Raw genomic sequence first — 21,566 nt, forward strand, 5'->3', positions numbered from 1 at the left:
GCCGGGTGCCCGCATCCCCGCAGGAGACACAGCACCAGGGCATGAAGCGCTCCTGGAGAGAGTGTGCCTTAGGAAACAGGGTGGATGCAGGTCTGAGGAGGCAGCTTCCTTGATGCCCAGCCCTGCGCTTTCTAATATAATAGCCAGTAGCCATGTGTGGCTATTTTAAAATTAATTGCAATGAAATGAAGTGAAAGATTAGCTACATTTCAAGGGCTTATGATAGCCCCACGTGACCCAGTGGCTGCTGCACCAGACAGCAAGTGTTTCCATCATAACAGGAAGTTCTACTGGGCGCCGCTGATCTGGACAATTCCCTGGGAAACAACTTTCTCTACTCTGCCTGATGGCAGGTGAAGCCCTCCGCCCTTTTCAGGGACAGTTTTAATAATTTCCAACTATCAACATGGAAGAAGAGGCTTAGAAGAAGCATGGGAGACAATTAAAATTTACGAGGAGGAAGCGTTCATACAAACAGTCTCTACCTGGCCTGCGAAGGTATTTGTGGTCATTTTGTTCTCTGAGACACATCTGTGGGTTCCTCCTTCTCAGACCTTCCGGGATGCCATCCGGAAGGTCGCCATTGCCATGTCCCCCCATGGCACCCCTAAAGGAGGTTTTCTGTGATGGCAACATTGCAATGAAGCCTGAATGTTTTGTTTGCAGGGCTGTCTCTCCTTTTGTGGGGCTAGCTTTTTGAGAAAACTCTCCTGGTGACCAGTGTGTCCCCAACATCCAGAGCCTGGCTGGCACAGAGAAGACACTTAATAAACGTTGATGGAAGGATGCATGCATTGCCGGATGGCAGGCTGGCTTGGGGTGGCTGGCTTTAATGTCTGATATAATTGTATTTAAATCTCATTATCTCCCAGAAATTTCTGCCAACTACAGCCTCCAACTCTGGGCAGAATCATAGGTATTTAAGAGGCAGAATTGCTCTCTGTAGGAATCCAAGATTTCCCCATTGCTTTCTTAGGTTCACAGAACTGGCTTTGGGATTACAGGTAAAAGGGCAGAGAGATCAGCGACCAGAAAATGGGGAGGGTCTGGCGGGCGGGGGGGGGGGGTCGAAACTCAATACGCAAAAAAGAAGGAGAAAGATGGATGCAGGGCATTTGGAGAGGACAGGCCCTTGTGTCTGCCCAGGGCAGGTGCCGGCCGCTGTGCTAACAGGCAGCCCAGCTGGAAGGGTGTCTCGCCTGTTTCTCTGACATCCTCACCCTGCTCGCATGCTTGGTCATGTCCTGCTCGTTGGTCACATCCCCCATGCACTCTGCGTCAGCCTCACAAGATGCAGGTAAGCCTCTGGCCCAGGCCCAGGTATGTCTGGTAAAGGTCACCTGCTGGGCAGCGGTGACTGAGTGTCACTGCCTCTCCTTTCCCCCAAATACAGAAATCCCCCATTTTGACACTTGGGCACTGACTTTGTTTTTAAGCATTTCCGTCTAGATAATAGAGAGAGAACAACTGAAAACAATTTTAGTCCTGCCTTCTTCCAAGAAGCATTTGAAAGGGCATTCATTCATTCACCCATTTGTCCAACACTATTCCCTTCTAGGAGGAGAGTATTCTGTATTCCACTGAGTGCTAGACATTGGGAAATGGGTAGGGGATCTCTGCCCTGGAAATCTGGTGGGGCAGGGGGACAGGTAATCATCATCATAATTATAGATTTACTTACTGAGTGCTAATTCTGTGTCAGGCCCTGTTCTAAATATATTCTGTGTTTAAAGCCTCAAAACATTCTTATGAGGGAGATCCTATTGTAACCCCAATTTTATAAATGAGGGAAATGGACACAGAATTTATGTGAAAAGATGTCACACCGCTTGTATTAGTTTGCTAGGGCTGCCATGGCAAAGGAACACAGACTGGGAGGCCTAAGCAGCAGAAATGTATTTTCTCAGTCCTGGAGGTTGAAAGTCTAAGATCAAGGTGTGGTAGGATTGATTTCTTAAGTCTTCTCTCCTTGGCTTAGAGATGGCTGTCTTCTCCCTGTGTCCTTACATGGTCTTCCATTTGTGTATCTCCTTGTCCTAATCTTCTCTTCTTTTTTTTTTTATCTTATTCATTTTTATTTTTATTTTTTTATTTTGTATTGGAATATAGCCAATAAACAATGTTGTGACAGTTTCAAGTGCACAGCAAAGGGACTCAGCCATACATATACATGTCTCTTCTTTTAAGGACACCAATCATATTGGATTAGGGTCCACCCTAATAACCTCATTTTAACTTAATTACCTCTTTAAAGACCCTGTCTCCAAATACAGTCCCATGTTGAAGTCCTGGAGGCTAGGACTTCACCACATGAATTTTGGGGGCCACAGTGGCAGAGTCAGGATTTGAACCTAGGCAGGCAGCTCCAGAATCCATGTGCTTGGGCCAAGTACTGCCCCTTACAGAGAATTGCCACTGTGGATGACGGAGCCACAGAGGTCCCCTAACCTGAGGCTGGAGGAGTCCCAAAGTAGGGGGCACCAGGAGGCAGTGTGAGGGACTGATGGCTGGTGTCCTGCAAGCCCCCTCACCACAGCTCTCCAAAGCCTGGTACCCCACGTTCCCTGGGAGTTCTCAGGCTCCAAGAGGACCTCCTTACAAGGCCATGGAACCTCTCTTCCCCTGCAGCAGAGCGACAGACATGTAAACAGAAGAAAAGTCCCTGCTCTCCACCAGACACCCTGCTGGGTGCTTCCCCTCAGGACCCATTCAACTCAAACAATAACCCTGCAAGTGGGTGAAAATGGAAAATGGAAGCCAGGTTCTTTGTGGTCCTACCTTTTCCCACGTCTCAGAGACATCACGTCAGAAAATATTCTAACTGGGAGGTTTATATGAGCTACAGGATTCAAGAATTCTATAGCCGAGGATCGACTGAGAATCAGAGAAGGGATGTGGTTTACTGAAGCCATAAAACTGGCTCAAAAGTCGTAGCTAGGACACCCAACTGGACTGTGAGCCTATAGGGCAGGGATGCGGTCTGCCTCAGTCACCCCGAATCCCCTGGATGGAAAACCAAATGAGCAGAAAGTAAGCCTTTTGGACGTATTTGTGCATATTTGTTTGAAGAATGAATGAACAGTGAATAAATTAATTCCTAGCCCAAGCTTGTTTGCTTGTTCTGCCCCATTCCACTCCAGAGAGAATGGGTTCTATCCATTCTCTTCATCTCTCTCCATCCTAGAACACCAGTTTTTAACACAAAACCATCCAAAATAAATATATTTCCATTTCTCTTGTATGTGACTAAGTTTGGAGCAATACTAAGTTTTAAGTAGAAGTAGTTGAAATCTAAGGAATATGTTTAAAGGGAGAAAGCATGCACAAATTAATTTGCTTCCTCCTTAATGATGGCAAGAATGAAATGCAATGGCTGGAGCTCCAGCAGCCATGGTGGACCGTGAAGTAACCTTAGGAATGAAATGTAGCATAGAACATGAGAGAAGGAACCTGGGTTATTGATATCATGGGGCACCATACCAGCCCTGAACAGCTCCTCTGGACACCTTGGACATGAGAGAGAATTAAATTTCTATATTGCTTAAACTACTGTTATTTGGGGTTTTTTTTTTTCTATTACTCAGAATTAGACAAAACTATTCCAAGTCTCTAGTAGAGAAACCTATTTAGCAGAGAGGCCACATGGAGAATTAGTCAAAAGCTAAGGCTATAGATTTAGATGTACTTTCTAAAGGATCACCTTGTACCAGTTACTCTACCTTCTAGAATCTCAGTTCAGGGTTAGTAATAACTTCTACCCCATAAGGTTGGTGTGCAGATTAAGTGAGATATATCATATAAAGTACTTAGCACACAGCTCACTGTGAGGTCCAGGCAGTGGAATATTCCTGTAGAGATCCTGCCCTGAGCACCCAGGCCCCAGCATGGACACAGGATCAGCTTTTGTCAGATAATGATGATAATGATGATGCTTTCCTTTCTGTCATAGGTGACCATGAGTCAGCCTGGCCTGGACCATGGGACAGCCCAGGGCTCTTGGCTGAGCCTTCATCAAAGGGGGCAGAGAGCTGCCAGGCAGGAAAAGGCACCTGGGGGAATTCCCTTGACTTTCCAGCCTTTGCCAGCTCAGAGAATTCTCTGGAAATGTGGGTGGGCCTAGGGGGAACTGGGCTGACTGTTCCCCCACACCGCAGGAATCAGAACACCACAACCTCTAACCATGAAACCATGTGCATTCAAATAAAAAATTTTTACCACTCTATGCCCCCAAACTGTCCAATACTTTAAGTTATAGGGACAAAAAGAAGTCTGGCTCAGACAGTTTTAGTTTGGAAGGGTTTGTCCTGTCTCGTATCTGTTATTTAAACAGGTGGGAAATTCATTCACTTGGTTTACCTGCCCTGGAACCTTGGGGAAGAAGCCATTTTAACTCGTTGAGCCTTGATTTTGTCACGTGTGCAATGGGGATAGTAATACCTACCTCAAAATGTTGCTAAGATATAAAATACAATTTTCTGTCAAACAGTAGGTACTTAATAAATATTCTCTGTTCCTTCCCTTACCCACCCCCTCAGGGCCACAATAGTGGGCCCCTAGAGGACACAGAATTTATTTCAAGAGCGCAAGTGGAGAAGGATGTGTATCTGTCCTACGTGATCTTCTGACCACAGGTGAGCCAGACAGGGGCAGAGCTCAGGCCAAGTGACAGCACGTCCAGGTGCAGCAGTGCCTTGCAGGAAAGCTCTGCTCCCTGCCCTGGTCCACATCACACCAAAGAGAAATGTTTGAATGTGAATTAAATGTTAAGTAATTTGGAAGTGGCAATATCTTTTCATTTTTTAATTAAATATTTAAATTATTTTATATTTTAATTTCTGATAGAATCTGAGATATCAGAGATAGCAAGATTGTAACGGGACTTCGGAGATCTGTCTAGAATGGATAAATGGATTTCACCTCTCCTGCATGGCGGTGGATGAGAAACGGCTGCCTGGAGTGCACTGAGTTAAGAATTCTCCCGTCATAGCAACTAGTGATGTCTGCCCTTCATGTCAACTAGTGATGTCTGCCCTGGGCATAGGGTAGAAATGTGACCATATACACATGTCGGGGTATTTTCCATCCCTGGGTTAGTCCCTTCCTATCATCTGGTTAAACCTCATGAAGCTAGGTAATAGCTAGGTAGTAGCTCAGAGACCTTCCCTTGGTGAAGGCCTTCTCCAGGCAGAGCTGGAAGTGAAAGATACATTGATACATGGATGCTGTGTTAAGTTATCCAGAACTGAGCACAGAAGACTAAGCATTTCACACACATTGTTTCTGATCCCCCCAACAACTCTGCAGCGAGGCAAGAGGATACCCATTTTACAGATTAGGAAATCGAGTTTCTGAGAGTTTAAGTGACTTGCCAGAAGTGTACTGAATTGTTAAGTGGCACAGCTGGAATCTTCCTTTCAGCCACACTGTGTTCCCATGGGGCAAAGGAGTGGACCCTCCAACTAGACCATTACAGAAGCTCTCTTTTCCTCGGGCCTCACAGAGTTACCCAGGCAACCTCTTGGTCTCCATTTGGCTTTGACTCTGGGACACAGCCTTGGCTTTCACCAGACAATGGGGTGGTTCTTCCAGGGGTTGGGAAATGCCTGTGTTTTGTCCCAGACAGTTCCGCTTGGGCCAGAAGCACGTCCTCCATGGACTCACCTTTGAAAGTCATTTCTCTGCATGCAGAGGCAGGGCCAGATGCTGACTCAGGGCTGCCTGGATGGTGCATGTTGCTTATTCCAGCAGAACTGGGAGGGTTAATACCTGTGTTCTCTCCACCAGCTTCTCGCCTGTGGGCCAAGCATCTGGGGGGCCAAAGCAGGCTCTTCGTGGGAGCATAGGAGACGTCGCTCCCCCTCACCTGCACCCCTTCTTCTTTGTATTGCCTTTGTGCTAATTTCGCAAATGTTTTCATGTTAAGTAACTTTGAATAGGGAATAAATTTTAATAGCTTAACAAAATAAGCAATATAAAAAGGTACAGATGAAAATTTCTTATTCCCGCTCCTGTCCCAACCATTGAGTTCCCTCCCCTCCACCGTAACAACCAGTTTTGTTACCTTTGTGCAAGTCTTTCCTAGTTTCCTAGAGAAAACACTCTCATATCTGAACATATATGTTTATCACCCCACTTCTACTAGGCAGAAGTTAGCATATTGTATATATCACCTTAGACCTTGTTTATTTCAAGTAACAATATATCCTGAAGCTCTTTCTTTATAAAACATTAAAAAAAAGTCCTTGTTCTTTTTGACATTGCATAAATTCTATCGAATGGATAACTAGAGTATTTGATTAGTCTTCACTTGATAGATATCAGGTACATTTCCAAATTTTTACTGTAAATAATGCTGCAGTAATACATGTCACATAGTAACTGAGTGAGTTTATCAGTTGGATGAATTCTCGGAAGTGGGATTGTCGGTTCAAAGGGTACATGCTTTTATAACTTTGCTAGTATTGCCAAATAGCCCTTCATAAAGTTTGTGCCAATTTACACACTCACCAGCAATGAACCAGTTTCCATCCAATCTCACTAATAGAATGTATTATAAATATTTAAATTTTTAAGTAAATCTGACAGGTGAAAATAGTGTCTCAGTATTATTTTAATTTAATTATCTTTTATTTTGTGTCAAGCTCTACATCTTTTTAATATTTTTAAAAGCCATTTAGGGACTTCCCTAGTGGCCCAGTTGTTAAGACTCTGTGCTTCCACTGCAGGGGGTGAGGGCTCTTTCCCTGGTCCGGGAATTAATATTCTGCATGCTGCACAGACAAAAAAACCAAAAACCAAAAACCAAAAACCAAACCAAAACAAAAACCATTTATGTTTTTTACTATGAACTTTCTATTCGTATCTTTTACCCATTTGGGGGGTTTTAGTCTTTTTCTTGTTTATTTCAGAGCTCTTTACTTTTTTAAAAAATTAAAAGCTTAGTCTACAACATAAGTTGCAAATATTTTGCCCAGTTTGGGTTTGTTTTTTGTTTTTTGTTTTGTTTTATTTTGTCTTTTGATTTTGCTAAGGGTTTTTGTTTTGCTATGTAGAAATTTTAAAAGATTTTATATAGTAACATTTATCAATTGATTATTTTATGAACCTTGGATTTTGAACCGTAGTTAAATAAGCCAGCTTACTCCATATCTTCTTCTGGTGCTATTATGGTTTACAATTTTACTATTAAGTATTTTATCCATTTTGAGTTTATGATAGTGTATGAAGTAAGGTATGCTTAGGAAGATGCCCAGTTGTCTCACTATCCCTTATACTATCTTTCTCTGCTGATTTAAGAGGCCACCTTTATCTTGTCTTATACTAAGGTACAGAATATATTTGGTTCTATTTTTCAACTTTCTATCCTGTTCAATTGGATTGACTATTTATGTATCAGTGCCATGCTAATTTAATTAACAATAATTAAAGTAATTGATTATTGAGCTTCATAGCATGTTTTAATATCTGATAGGGCTGGACCTCCCTCATTGTTCTTATTTTTTAACCAGATTTTTCCTTGTTTGTTTTCATTATGAACTTTCTTTCTTTCTTTATTATTATTATTTTTATTTTGGCTGCCTTGGGTCTTCGTTGCTGTGCGCGGGCTTTCTCTAGTTGCGGTGAGCAGGGGCTACTCTTCCTTGCTGTGCACGGGCTTCTCATTGTGGTGGCTTCTCTGTTTGCAGATCATGGGCTCTAGGCGCTAGGGCTTCAGCAGTTGTGATGCGCGGGCTCAGTAGTTGTGGCACACGGGCTTAGTTGCTCCACAGCATGTGGGATCTTCCCGGACCAGGGCTCGAACCCGTGTCCCCTGCACTGGCAGGGGGATTATTAACCACTGCACCAGGGAAGTCCCCTTCATTATGAGCTTTAGAATCATCTAGTCTACCTCTCAAACTAAAACAAAAATTTGGCATTTTTATTGAGATTACATTAAATTTAGAAGTCAACCTAGAGAGAATTGCCATCATTGTGAAAGGAAATCTACCCGACCAAGGACAGAGTATGTCTTTTCATTTGTTGAAGTCAACCTTTGTGTCTTTCAGTGGAGTTTTATACTTACCTCCATAACAGGTCTTGCTTATTTCTTTTCAAGTTTATTACTAGATATTTTATCTTTTTATTGTGATTGCTCGTGGATTTTTTTTTTTCTTCTCCTATATCTATTTTATGGGTCAGGATTAGTCAGTCAGGAAAAAGAAATTCTGTTAGGTATTTTGGTTTGAAGGGATTTCATACGGGAATTAGATTCAAAATTACTGGATGTGTCGAAAAGCAAGAGAGAAAAAGTTTTACCTTGAGCTCAGGAAGCTGTTAACATAAAGGCTGGAGCTCAGAACCTGCCCTGCCTCTTGTACTGGAGACCATGCGCTGCCTGTGCTAGACCCCCAGTGAGGGCCATGCAGTGTGGTCCCTTAAGTTCTCATCTGCCCCATCCAAGCCGCTGTCATGTCTCTCCCGCCCCGACAACTCCAATCTCCTGCTAAAGCCTCCTATTGACAGAACCTAATAGGAACTAGGCTGCTAAGGGAGCCTGGAAAACGTAGTTTTTGGTCTTCTAGCCCCCAGTGTTCAGAACATCCTATAGAAGGGAGGAGTGGGACTAAGAAAGAAAGGTTTTCTCAAAAGTATATAGGTATGTATAAAATTATTAATTTTATATTAATTTTTACCTGACTACTTTACTGAATCTTCATAATATTTGTAGTAGTGGTTCATCCGAATGTCTTAATTTTCCAGATATACAATCATATTTTCTTCAGTCATTCTTTTACTTTTTCCTTTCCAAAATTTCTCCCTCTATCTTTCTTTTAGAAATGTTAATTGTGTAATTAATTGCCTTGTACCTCAATTAAGACAAATACAACAGAGTCGTGAGAGTTAATAATCAATTTTTGTTTAAAAGCAAAAAAAAAAAGATGTTAAATAAAATCGGTGATTGTGAATATCCTTGTTAATGTTGCCTTTAATAGGATTGCATCTATGTTTCCTCTTGAGTAGAGAGAGACACGTTTTACCATGTTAGAGAAATATCCACCCATTCTTATTACTTTAAAAAAATTCAAATTGTTGTTGGATTTTTCAAATGGATTTTCCGTTTCTATAAACATAATCTTATGATGTTTTCTTCTAGATCAATTAATGTAATACATTATATTAAGGGATTTTATAATATTTAACACGTTCTAAAATTTTTGGATAAATTTTACCTGGTCACCATTCTTTTAATGTGTTGCTAGATTTCATTTGTTAATGTATTATTTAAAAGTTTTGCATTGACATCTGTTAGTGAGACTTGTCTCTTTGTGTGCACCTGTGCCTTCGGGAGCACGTGGCAGGCAAGGTTGCCATGGCAGGAAAAAAGGGAGCAGGTGTGATAACCTGAAACTGACACAAGTCACTTTTTCTCATAGTCCATTGACCAGAAACAGATAGAGGGTCCCAAAGTAAGTAGAAAAGATCAGGTAGATATGGGGTGGGCATTAACGTCTTCTGCCACGGGTGTTATCATTAGTGTCTGTATGTTATAATGGTATCACTAATAACAGTGGGAATGTAAAATGCTTTCTGCTTTGGGGGCGGATAACAAGAATTGTTTTATGAAACACATGTGTTAACTTTCCTACTCCTCACTGAAGCCCTATGAGGTGGGTCAGATCATGATCCCCATGTACAGCTGACTCAACCAGGGAGAATGAAGTTAAAGAACTTTCTCTCCGTGGCTGGCTAGGAGAGGAACAGGCAGCCTGCTGTTAGCACTCACTGGACCACTTCATTAGACAGCTCGTGGGAATGGAAGCGTGTTCACTCCAGGTGAGCTGGTAATAAGACGTTATTCTACTGCACACCTGCATCTTAAAAGAAGAGAAAGGGGTATAGCGACAGCTTCTTTGATAAGACTTGGGCAGAACTGAGATTCCCTCTCAGGAGCAAATCACTGTTATCGTCACCGCTCTGGTGGGTTTCAGCAGGAGAAAGATGAGTGATCTAAACCGTCCATCATTCGAGGAAGAGAACAGGGTTGGAAGACAGTTGCTTCATACAGAGCGCTGAGTATGTGCCAGGCTCAGACATTTGTGTCATTTAATCGTCACAAGCAGCCTGTGAGTATGCATTATCACCCCATTCTCCAGATGGGAGCTGAGGCTCGTGGAGGTGAAGTGGCCGGACCAAGGTCATGAATGGAGCAGGGTCAGGACTCAAATCAAGTCCTGTGTTGTCAAAACCCACGCTCTTGGCTACACCCATAGTCCATCCCCAGCTAAGATGCCAAATGATCTTGGAACATGCTTGGAGCAGGAGGGAACAGCCTGGAATTGGAATCAGAAGACCTGGATTGGATTCCTGATAACCGTGTCCTGGAGCAAGTGACCTAAACCCTCTGTGCCTCTGTGTCTTTAAGCACATAATAGACTTAATATGAGGCCCAGGATGTGAAAGCACTCTGCAAACAGTAAAATCTGGGAAAAATATGCAAGCCCCTGCTTCCTCCCCTCTCCTCCCTCTCCTGTGCCTGCTTCCCGGTCTTAACCTCTAGGGAATATTTAAGTCCCCTTCCCGAGCCCTGGACCAACAGGCTGCCCTCCTAAGATGAGGCAGAACAAGGTTCAAGCTTGCTCCTTCGGTGAACAAGAAACAATCCCATTTGTGCTTATAAATGTTCCCAGTTTAGGAAGAAATTCCAGGGTCTCATAATGTAGGAAAGACTTAGCATAGGGAGGGGTGGCTGCTTCATGCCATCCTGTCTTCTAATTGCACAGCAATCCAGGGACATGACAGTGATGGGCACACCCTGGCCACTGCATTTCCCAGTGAGGTACACCGAGGTCAGAGGAGCCAGCACCTTCCGGAAAGGTTCTCGGCAGAGAGGTGATGGGAGCTGGGCAGTCTGATTCCACACTCCCTCCTGCTTCATCTGTCCTGTCTCCCCATTCCCTTTCCCAGCTGATGACTTCACTCTCTACTCTGGGCTTGTGGGTGTTGCCCTCTGGCTGAAATTAGGCAAATCCCAGATTTTAGCTAAAGAAATAATGGGCCCCAAGAAGTCAGATTTAGCTTAACGAAGCATCACGGGGATTAACCAAGGGGGTTTTATTAAGTCGTAAAGTTAAGCTAGAAATCATCTCTTCTTGCAGGGCTGCCTCTCACAGGCAAAGATAAAGCAGGCCCGCTCTGCTGCTCAAGGACGTGGTAGAGTCTGCAGAGCTTTCTGAAGGCGGTTCCTCAACTTTCGTGGGAAGAAGGTGAGTCAAGCTTGGGGAATCTACTTTGAGAAGGGGTCCAGGTGGCACCCCCAGGGGCCTCCCCACCTGGCTGCCAGCATCGTGCACATGTGGGTGCCCCCCTGCTCCTACGAAAGTCCCTTCGCACCACCCAAGGCTGGGGAAGGGAAGCAGGAGGACCACTCCGAAAAGCTGGGTTGGTTCAGAATCCAGTCCCAGTGGAGGTGATCTGCGGCAGCCACGGGCACCCATCTTTAAAAGGCCCTTGCAGGGCTTGTACGGAGATTAAATGCATGGATTCATTTATTTTTCAATTATTACTTCATCCATTTTGCCCATTGCATTGAGGCCGACCATTTGTCAGGCACGAAGACTCCAACGGAGCCTCGGAAAACATGTGCTCGCCCTGGTGGAGCTTACCAGCGGGAGGAGATGGGTGGTATCACAAGATGACCCGGAGAGCCAGGTGAGCTAAAAGGTAAACAGAGTGAGAGGGGGTGGTTGGAAGCACCATCCAGGAGATGCTGAGAAGACCTGAAAGACAAGAAACGTCCCCTGCAGATGGGGTGGAACAAAGGAAGGTTCTGGTAAAGGAGAGAAAGGAAGGCAGCGGGCGGGCTGGAGTGCAGGCAGGAGGGGCTGAATGGGTTGAGAGGGAGGCTCCCCAAGCTGGTGGGTGTGCCCAGGAGCTCAGGTTTCCTTCCAGGGTGAGGGGAGGCCCGGAGGTCCTCGGCAGGGGAGCCAGGAGATGATTTGACTGCTGTGTGCAGGTGTGGGGCAAGGTTGGATATGCAGAGATCAGGAGGAAACCACCGCAGCTGTCCTGGTGAGAGGTGACAGTGCCAGGTCCCAGCCTAGGGTGGGCAGGTCACGTGGAGGGAAGGGACAGAGCCGAGATGCGTTTTGGAGGTGTTACTGGTATGCTATCCAGCCCAGACCCTGGCACATAATAGGTGCTCAGTAAACATTAGTTCCCTCTGCTGTGAGCTCTGAGCCTGATTAATTTCCACACTCTCCCTGCCTAGCTTGGCCCTTGTATGCAGTAGATGCTCGTGGGCATTTGTTGTGCTGAACTAAACACCATTTACCTGTGTGACCTCAAGGAAGTCCAGTAACAGCTCCATGTCTCAGATTGCGCATCTGTAAAATGGGCGTGATACCGGGACCAACCTCATAGAGTTGTTGTGAGGATTCAGTGAGTTTAGAACAGGCCTCGACACCTAATAAAAATTATCAAGTTGTGGTGATTAGTTTTATTATCATTATTTATCATTATTTACCTCTCCCCTTCACTCTCACTCCCGCATACATCATGATCTGGCTAATGTGAGTCACCTAGAAATGCTATCATACCCTGCGCGGTTTATTGTACAACAAAGATAACCCCACTTAAAAATCTCCCACTGGACATCCACACAAGTAAAACAGTCTTTCATAATGGTCTGAGCCTGGAACCCATTTCTCTTTTGCATAGACACTTGAAGGGGTTTTTGCATAGAGTTAATATTCCCTGAATTTTCTAGGATGCAGCTACCATGTAAATTGAGGGAAATTTGTGCTTTGTTGGCTCTGGGGTCTTTTTAAGAGTTGTTCACTGTTTTGGAAAATCACATCACTCCCAGAAGTGCTTTTCCTCACCAATAGAACACACCCAGGTTGGTCTGTATCTGTAACTATTCATGGTGATTTTTTTATTTATAGGTGTAGGCAATCTGACTGCTTCGTTATGTTTTCCAGTACAGTCTTGCCCGAGCATTTACATATCAAAATATGTATCAGTGTATTGCAAAACATTTTCCTCTTATTCCTCCTTTGTATTAAAGTTAGAGCATCATATATATTTTCTTAAAATCATACATCAACTATGCTCCAATATAAAACAAAAATTTTTTTTAAAGAAAAAATATCATATGTAAAAGCAGGTTATACTATGATTTTGATTTCAAGATACTACAGGATTACTTTTAAAGGGGGGCATGGGGTCGCTCATTTTTGCTAGGAGATAAGTAGGTCAGGAAGAGGAAGTGCCTTGGTAGAGGGTCATGGTGGAATTTGAGGCATGTAAACATCACTTAGGGAAGTTACTTGATGCTCCTCCAGTAATTCCTCCCCGGCCTCTAGGCTGCACTTTCTTCTGGTCTTTAAAACACCAGCAATATCCATGTGTCTTTGCCCTTAAATGGCTTTAGAAATAATTAAGGGTTTTTGCTCTTCAGGATACGGGTTGCATGTATTTGTCTTTTACAGGGCAAGGGGCCCGGCTGGGAGGCAGAAGTCCTCAGTTTGAGTTCCCTTGTGCGGCTAACCTAGGGACCCTGTACTTCTCTGAGCTTCTGTTTCCCCATCTGTAAAAGCAAGAATGATAGTCCCATCTCCGAGGGGGCAGTGTTGGGGATCTGTAAAGGGTCCCGTGAGCACAGGGCAGCTTGCCCTGGAGGCTGGGGCCCCAGGCACTGCGGGGTGTGAGTCAGGACGCCCTGGAGAGTGAGGCATGCTGAGAAGGCCTCCAGATCCCCTCTGACCACCCCTCCCCATCCCCTGCTCCCGCCCCCGTCGGCACTGCCACCCCAGGTCTGCCAGACTTACCTTCAGCTTCCCCATCCGCAAAGCAGGCACAGAACCCACTCACCAGATGTTTCCTAAGGCTCATTTGCCCACGAAAGTCCCATGAGATTAATTTAAGGTTAAATTTGTTCACGGAAAGGGGACATACATTTACTCAGAAAAAATAATCTCTATTCTAATAAAGCAAAGAAGCTAAACCCCAAACGTTCCACATGTCTAGAAATAGCCTCAGGAGGAAAAGTGACTTCCAGGGAGGAGGGTGATGACGGTCACTTCCACGTGCTGTGCCAGCTCCCAGACAGGACTCCTGTGTCTGAGCTGTGAGCAAAAGTCTTTCCCTCCTCGGACACCGGGTCAGCCCGGGACCATCTGTCTTTCATTTGACGAGCACCTTCTCCCAGCCAGGCCCCTCGGGTTGCTCCAGGTCAGTGAGGAGACGGGTACAGAGAAAACTCAGCACAGGCTTGTGTGCCCACTGGATGACTGAGGTAGCCTCCAAAGTGACGTGAGCACAGGGGGTGCAGGTGTTAGGGAAGGTGCTCAAGAAGCACCACACGAGATAACATTTTTAGACAGAGAGAAGGATTAGAAGGCACGGCGGTTCCAGGCAGTGGGAAGAGCAAAGGCATGGAGGCACGAGAAAATGTGGCGTGTTTAAGACTGATTAGTAATAGATTTATTGGGCATAATATGGGGGTTGGAAAATCTAGAATTGAGTTTAATTGGGTAGATGGGGGCCAGCCAGGAAGGCCCTTGTAGACTCTCATAAGGATTTTTTTTTTTTTGGCCATGCCTGGCAGCATGCGGAATCTTAGCTCCCGACCAGGGATCGAACCTGCTCCCCCTGCATTGGGAGCACAGAGTCTTAACCACTAGACCACCAGGGAAGTTCCTCATAAGGAATTTTGATTGCCCTTTGGGCAGCTGGGAACCACTGAAGGTCTGCAAGCAGGAGAGGACATAGATTTGTGTTTTCAAAAGGGCTTGATGTCTTCCATTGTGTAGTGGAAGCACAGAGCAGGGAGAGAGTGGGTGATGGTTATAAAGGGAGAGACCATGGAAACTGAACTGAGGCTGCGGCCATGGGAATCATTAAGAGGAGACGGGGCTGAAAGATGCTAAAGAGAACAGAGTGACCAGAGTGCAGCCTGAGTGGCTATCACCAGCAGGTCCCCAGGCAGAGAAAATTTGCCCAGAGGTGTAAAGGACAAAGCTGAGGATCTGAGATACAAGATGATGATGAGTTTTAGATGGGTGGCACCTGACGTGGGACAATGTCACACGAATCTTTGGACCAATCCTGAGAGTTGGTTGGTCCTGGGATATTTGTTCTTCAGAGAGAGAAAGTGACTTGCTCAAGGTCACACCTCCAGGAACCAAGCCATGATTACATCTGCTTATTAACTGGGACCCTGAAGGACAGAATTTTGAAAGGCCCTCCCGGAACTCTTGGTTGTCTGCCACTGTGACACTGAAATGTGTTTCAGCATCTAAGGAAGGGTGTGGGTTGTCCTCATGGGAACGCTGCCTGGATGTCATGGCATTGTGAGCCTCCCGACCTATCCTGGGAGAGAAGACACAAAGCCATCACTCTGAGCGGAAGGGTCTTTGGTTACCATGGTGACTGGGGATGGTGAGAGAAGCTTCTTGTTCTCGTTGTTAAAAACAAACAAACGAAAACAAAACGGAACAAAACAAAGTGAGGTGTGGTTCCTTGTGTGATAAGTTATAAAATGCCTGACATGTTCTCCCAATCTGGATGCCTCTCCTCTCTTCTCTCTTCCCTTTGGCTTGTGAATTTCTCATTACTGCTAAATAGGTCAGTTGAACTGGAAACATTAATTGTTTGTGCTGTTGGATGCCAAGGTTCCTGCCTGGCCTTCCTCACCTGGCTCAAGTTCACACACACTTCAGAGCCCGACTCAGATGTCCCCTTCTCCTTGAAGCCCCCCACCCCCTGCTTGCCGGCTCCATGGCCCCTAAAACATGCCCTTGGCTGACTGAGGAGATCACTGCCTCTGGAGCCCTCCTGCAGCCCTGATGTGACCCCTCCTGGCACCCATTCCTGAGGGGTCTCCCCTACCTAGACTCTGAGTGTTCTCTCCTTTGTATCTTCCCACCTGGGATGTGACTGCCACCAAATTGTTGAATGAATCAATGAACAAAGGGATCAAACCATGCGTGAATTTAAAGGACAATAGTAAGATACTGTAATGAAAACACTGTCTTTGATACATTTTAAATATTTTATTACAATATTTTTATAAAACCCACATACTGGATCCAAAAAAATCCTGTAGTGCCCGTTTCAGTTCGTTCAGGCTACTGGAACAAAAATACCATAGACTGGGTGACTTCAACAACAAACACCTGTTTCTTACACTTCTGGAGGCTGTGGAGTCCAAGATCAAGGCCCTGGCAGGTGAAAGCTCACTTCCTTGTTGGTAGACGGCCAACTTCTCACTGTGTCTTCATGTGGTGGAAGAGGGTGAGGAAGCCCTCTGGGGTCTTTTTTATGCGGGCACTAATCTCATTCACCAGGGCTTCACCTCATGACCTAATCATCTCCCAAAGACCCCACCTCCGAATACCATCACATTGGGGGTTAGGATCTCAATATATGACACAAACATTCAGTCCATACGGTGCCCAAGGGTGTCACATGAAAAGTGAGTCTTTTTTTCCACCTCCTAAGACCACTCCCCAGGTGTTCCAACCCATAAAACGGTTTTTTATATTTTTAGAAATTTCCCTTTTATATGTGTTACATAACTGAGGACATGGTATACAAGTTGTTCAATTAGAAGAAATAAATAAAACAAAACAAAATAAAATAAAATCTTTTTATTTCTTATAACAATATTATGGAGATACGTCAGTCTCTATTCAGAGTTATATAGAGTTCCATTTGACGGATACGTAATAATTTATTTAACCGAGTTTCTATCAGAAGATGAGGGTGATATGCCAATTAATATGCTCACGACTAGGGCCTGTTTTCCTTCACCTTCAGTAGCACTAGGTACTATTTAACTCATTTTTGGACCTCTCTGGTCAACTTCTGAATAAAAGAGGTGGGGTTGTCAATGTATATTTATCCATGCCATTTACACTGTGTTATACTTAACAATTAATATGTCTGTACATTTTCTCCAAAGACTGTGAAAATGCTTTTAAGGCAGGGGCTGTATCTTGCATAATTGCTGTTCCCCATGTTCACTCAATACGTTTGTGGAATGAATGAGTAATTGAATGTCTGAATGGTCAGGTCTGGATGACGTGAGGTAGGAAAGGTTGGCAAATATTTTCTGACGCCAGGTCAGTGGCATAAACACCAAATTCGTTAAGATATTTACTGCATTGTGTTCCACTAAATCAATGCAACTATTTACTTGGTCCATGATTAATGGATAGTCAACTTCCTTTCAATCTTTTACTATCTAAACAACACTGTATGCTTTTCTGAGTATTTCCTTACCAAAAAGTTCTGGGAAATCCTAAATGTGGAATTGCTGAATCAAAAGATTCATTATTTTTAGAGATTTTTGTTCCATCTTATCAAAATTTCCCACCGGGAAATTTACAGAAAATTTTTATTCCAACAATGGTCTATGAGTCTTGGCAATACTCGCTTCCATTCTTGGGTGGGAAAAAATTAGGTGAAGTTTAAATGTGTATTTCTTCAATTATGTTGGGTTGAATATATTTTTATACATGTGTTGGCAATTGGTATTTCTTATGTGAATTATTTGTTCTCATCCATTGTCAGTTTTTCTGTTGGGATTTTGTTTAATTTCTCATTGTGGCCGAAGGTTACTTTGGTGTTTCCAATGAGCCATGTCTCCTGGTATTCATGCCTTTGCTCCCTTCCCCCTTGAACCTGGGCTCCTCTGGTGACCTGCTTCCACTGATAGAATGAGGCAGAAGTAACACTGGGACAGTTTCAGGGCTCAGCCTTCAGAGACCTTAGCAGCTTCTGCTTTGGCTCTCTTGGAAGCCAGTTGCCAGGCATCTAGTCCTACCACCATGACGCCACCGTACTGTCAGAGGCCCAGTCTAGCCATATGGACAAGCCTCGAGGTAGAAAACTGAGGCTCCAGCCAACAGCTCTGGCTTGGCTCCTGGCAGCCAGCCGCGTGAGTGGCCACCTTGGGAGTGGGTCCTGCAGCCCATTCCACCCACTGCTCGCTGATGAGCAGACATGCAGAGCTGAGAGGAGCCAGCCGTGCCAAGCCCCGTCCAGTTGTAGGATCAATAGCAAAATAAATCAAACAAATCAAATTGCTGTTTCAAGCCACTAGTTTGCAGTCATTCGTTGTACCCCAGTAGCTAACCAAAACGCCTATTATTTATACAAATTCTACAGATTAAAGTTTGTATGTGGACAATATTAACTGTCCGAAGTTAACTATCAATGGTTCATTTTATTTTCTCCAGAATTTATTTGGCTCTTTATTATAGCTGATTGATTTAATCAAATCGATTCCTTTTTCCCTGCACAGCTTCAGCTTTTGAGGTCATGCTTAAAGCTCCTGTTCCACTCAGTAAAGTACACTAATACGCCCCTATATTTCTGCTATTGTTTTATTTATTTGTTTATGTTTATTTATTTACTTTTATATGTTATATTGAATGTTTTCATTAATCTAGAATTCACACTGAACCAGGGCAGAGGTAGAGGAAAAGTCGGTGGGTGCCCAGGGCTTTCTCTGGACCTGAGGTGAGAAGATAGAGGAGGTGGGGTGGGAAGGGACCAGCTGTGTGAGACAGCACAGTCGGCTCGAGGAGGGGGGGCAGGTGACATGGGGGGCAAGGGTCAGGAGTAATCCTAATGCCCTCACCAGCCCGGGGCCTCTGGGCTCCCTCTGATGTGACAGTGGTACCTCATCCCCAGAGCCCATCTTCTCTTCAGGCCCCCCTGGGTCCCCACAGCATGTGCCACCCCTTTATTGCTGAGAAGGTCACCAAGAGTCCCTTTACTAACACCACCAGTTCTGAAAATAGCCACGTTCAAGCCCAGCTGGGAAGGAGTTGTAGGTGGAAGAGGGGACGGTGAACAATCCCAGGGTGTGGGGCGTCCTTCACGATGTCTGGCCTGCCCTTGTCCAGCAGCCAATGTCAGGGAAAAAAGACTGAACAAAAAAGGGGCAGGCAGGAGGCACACATCTAGGTTAAAAGAGACTTAAAGTACATATACGTGATGCACTGCACAGATGTTGATCAAATCCTGATTTGAAAGAAAAAAAGAAACATACAAGTTATTTGGGAGACAGTTCTGTACACTTGACTATGGGCTGGGTATTAAATGATATTAGGAATTTATCATTAATGATCTCAGGTGAGGTGATGGAGTGTGGTTATATGAGACAAGGCCCTTAGTTTTAGAAGATATTTGTTGAAGTATTTAGGGATAAGTGATCATGACGCCTGCATCTTATTTTCCAATGTTCCAGCAAATAAAAAAGCAAAATAAAAGTAAAATGCAAATCCTATTGAATCTTAAGAAGTAGTTACAAGAATGAGCATTGTGTTGTTTTCAAAAATGAAAGATAAAATGCAGGCACGGTGCCAGGGACAATGAGACACAATCTCTTTGGGTCCTCTCTCAGTATTTTATCAAGATCCTCAAGAAAATGGCAGTCTGCCTCAGTGGTACTCTAGGGCTCAGGCCCCTCCCTCCCAGGGCTGAGTTTCTAAGTGCCCATCATCAGGGTCTGGGCATGGCAGAGGGAGTGTCCTCCCTCATGGAGCTGAACTTTAGGTCTTATGGATCCTAGAAACACATCCAGGGCAGCCCTCAGCAATTTAAGGAACCTCTCTTGAGGACTGGACCCAGCCTGGGCGGGGGGCCCAGCAAGCCCACCACCAGGGTGAGCTGAATGAAAGGGTATAGATGTGTGTGATATTCCTTCGCCCACCATAGGAGGCGTGCTGAGATCCAGGGCCTGGTCCACACGATCTCTCTGGCCTCCTTCCTCTGCCCTGCCAGGCTGTCCGGTCCGACGATCACTGTGTCATGCATTTGAGCCTGGCGATCGTTTTCTAGGGCGTAACTTAGAAAGTGGGACACAGATCACTATTGATTGCTGGAGACCACGAGCATTTCCCCATGGGGCTGGAAAGGTCATTGGCAGTTCATTTATTCACTCATTCAAGAACCTGGCTCTGCTCAAGTGTTGTTGACCTGGGGGTTGGCAGATAAATGAGGCACAAACGGTGATTAGTTCATCATGGGCTGTGCCTTTAGAGTCAGCATGGCACAGGGCAATAAAGAGGAGGGGCTTACCCAACCCAGGGTGAGGAAGGGAAAGGGTGGGGACAGGGGGGGCAGTGAGTGGGGCAAAGGGGCTTAGGATGGTCTCATGAAGAGTGATGTTGATCTTTACTGAGGTCCTTGCTCCTTTCAATGCGACAGGCATCATCGTCTTCAACCCTCCCAACAATCCTAAGAAGACCTGATTCTCATCCCCCATCTCATCCCCAGACGGGACATCACGGTTGAGAGAGGTTAGGTAGCTTTCCCTAAAGGTAAGCGATGCGGATGAGATCTGAACCCACCCATGAGGCTACCCACTCATGAGCTGTGCTGCTACCATCGGGCATTGCTGCTTCTGCAAGGAACGGGCAGGAACACAAAAGCCAAGAAGGGGAGAGCTGCCCATTAGAAGGGCAATGAGTTTGGCAGAGCAGGACAAAGGGTGTGAGGGGAAGGGTTGAGACCTAATGGGGCTCAAGCCACAAACCCTTTATTAGCTCATTTTGCCGGAGTGGAGAATATGCTCAGAGAGGTTAAGGGAATTGCCAAAGATGCACAGCCCCAGCGGCTGAGCAAGAATTCAGACCCATACTCTCCGCATGAGGACCTGTGGCTTTGAACACTACTGGGGTGGCCTGACAAGCACTGGTTGACCTTAGTCTTGAGTGGAGCCAAGGTCAGCTGGGCCTTGGAGTGGAGTGGGAGATATGAGCAGGGGGCAGGGAGCAGGTATCTATTTTTTTTCTTTTCTAGTTAAATAAAAAACTGGATAGCAAAAGTGCTGCCTCAGCACTAAGCCCACATGTGCACAAGGACATGTACAAATGCGTTGACTGGGCTGACTGGTTGAACTCCTCTGAGATGGGGCCAAAGCAGGCAAATATTTAACCAGGGAAGGGACAGGTATGTCCTGTGCTTCCCAGAGCCTACAGGACTCAGCCCCAGCACTGACCCCAGGCACTCCTGAAAAGTGCTGTGTGAGGGCCCTGCCTGGGGATGCCTTCCCCTCCCCCCTTCGCCTCCCCTGGGGGTGCTTCCTGGCAGCTCCAAGCCTATAGGGTGCAGGCTCCATCCTTTTCTGGGTCTTCAGTGCTGGTCAGCTAAGGTGCAGGCATCTCCTATAATCAGGTCAGAAACCCTTAGCTATAGAGGTTTCGGGGGATTAGGACTTCCGCTTTACAGACGGGGAAACTGAGGCCCAGAGAAGGGAACCCCTTGCCTAGAGTCACACCAGCAGAAGAGGGATACAAACTCAGTCTCCTGACACCCAGTGTGGGGCCCCATCCTTCTTGTCTTCGTCTGCTTAGGCTGCTGTAACAGAAGACCATAGACCAGGTGGCTTAAACAACAAATATTGATTTCTCACGCTTCTGCGGGCTGAGAAGTCCAAGATCAAGGCAGATTTGGTTCCTGGTGAGAGCTCTCTTCCTGGTTTGCAGACGGCCACCTTCTTGCTGTGTCCTCACAAGGTGGAGAGAGAGCTTTTCTGTCTCTTGTACTTTTCATAAGAGCGTTAATCCATC

At 45.3% G+C, this 21,566-nt stretch overlaps 1 long non-coding RNA gene across 1 annotated transcript; it reads left to right on the top strand.

The window, feature by feature from the left end:
• Nucleotides 1-284: 284 nt before the first annotated feature.
• LOC133077329 (uncharacterized) lies at nucleotides 285-5,698 on the top strand. The gene is made up of 3 exons (XR_009697699.1): nucleotides 285-498; nucleotides 4,536-4,631; nucleotides 4,843-5,698. It is a non-coding gene; the product is annotated as an uncharacterized LOC133077329 (long non-coding RNA).
• Nucleotides 5,699-21,566: the final 15,868 nt, after the last annotated feature.

The sequence above is a fragment of the Eubalaena glacialis genome, chromosome 17, assembly GCF_028564815.1.
Source record: "Eubalaena glacialis isolate mEubGla1 chromosome 17, mEubGla1.1.hap2.+ XY, whole genome shotgun sequence".
Taxonomy (NCBI): Eukaryota; Metazoa; Chordata; class Mammalia; order Artiodactyla; family Balaenidae; genus Eubalaena; species Eubalaena glacialis.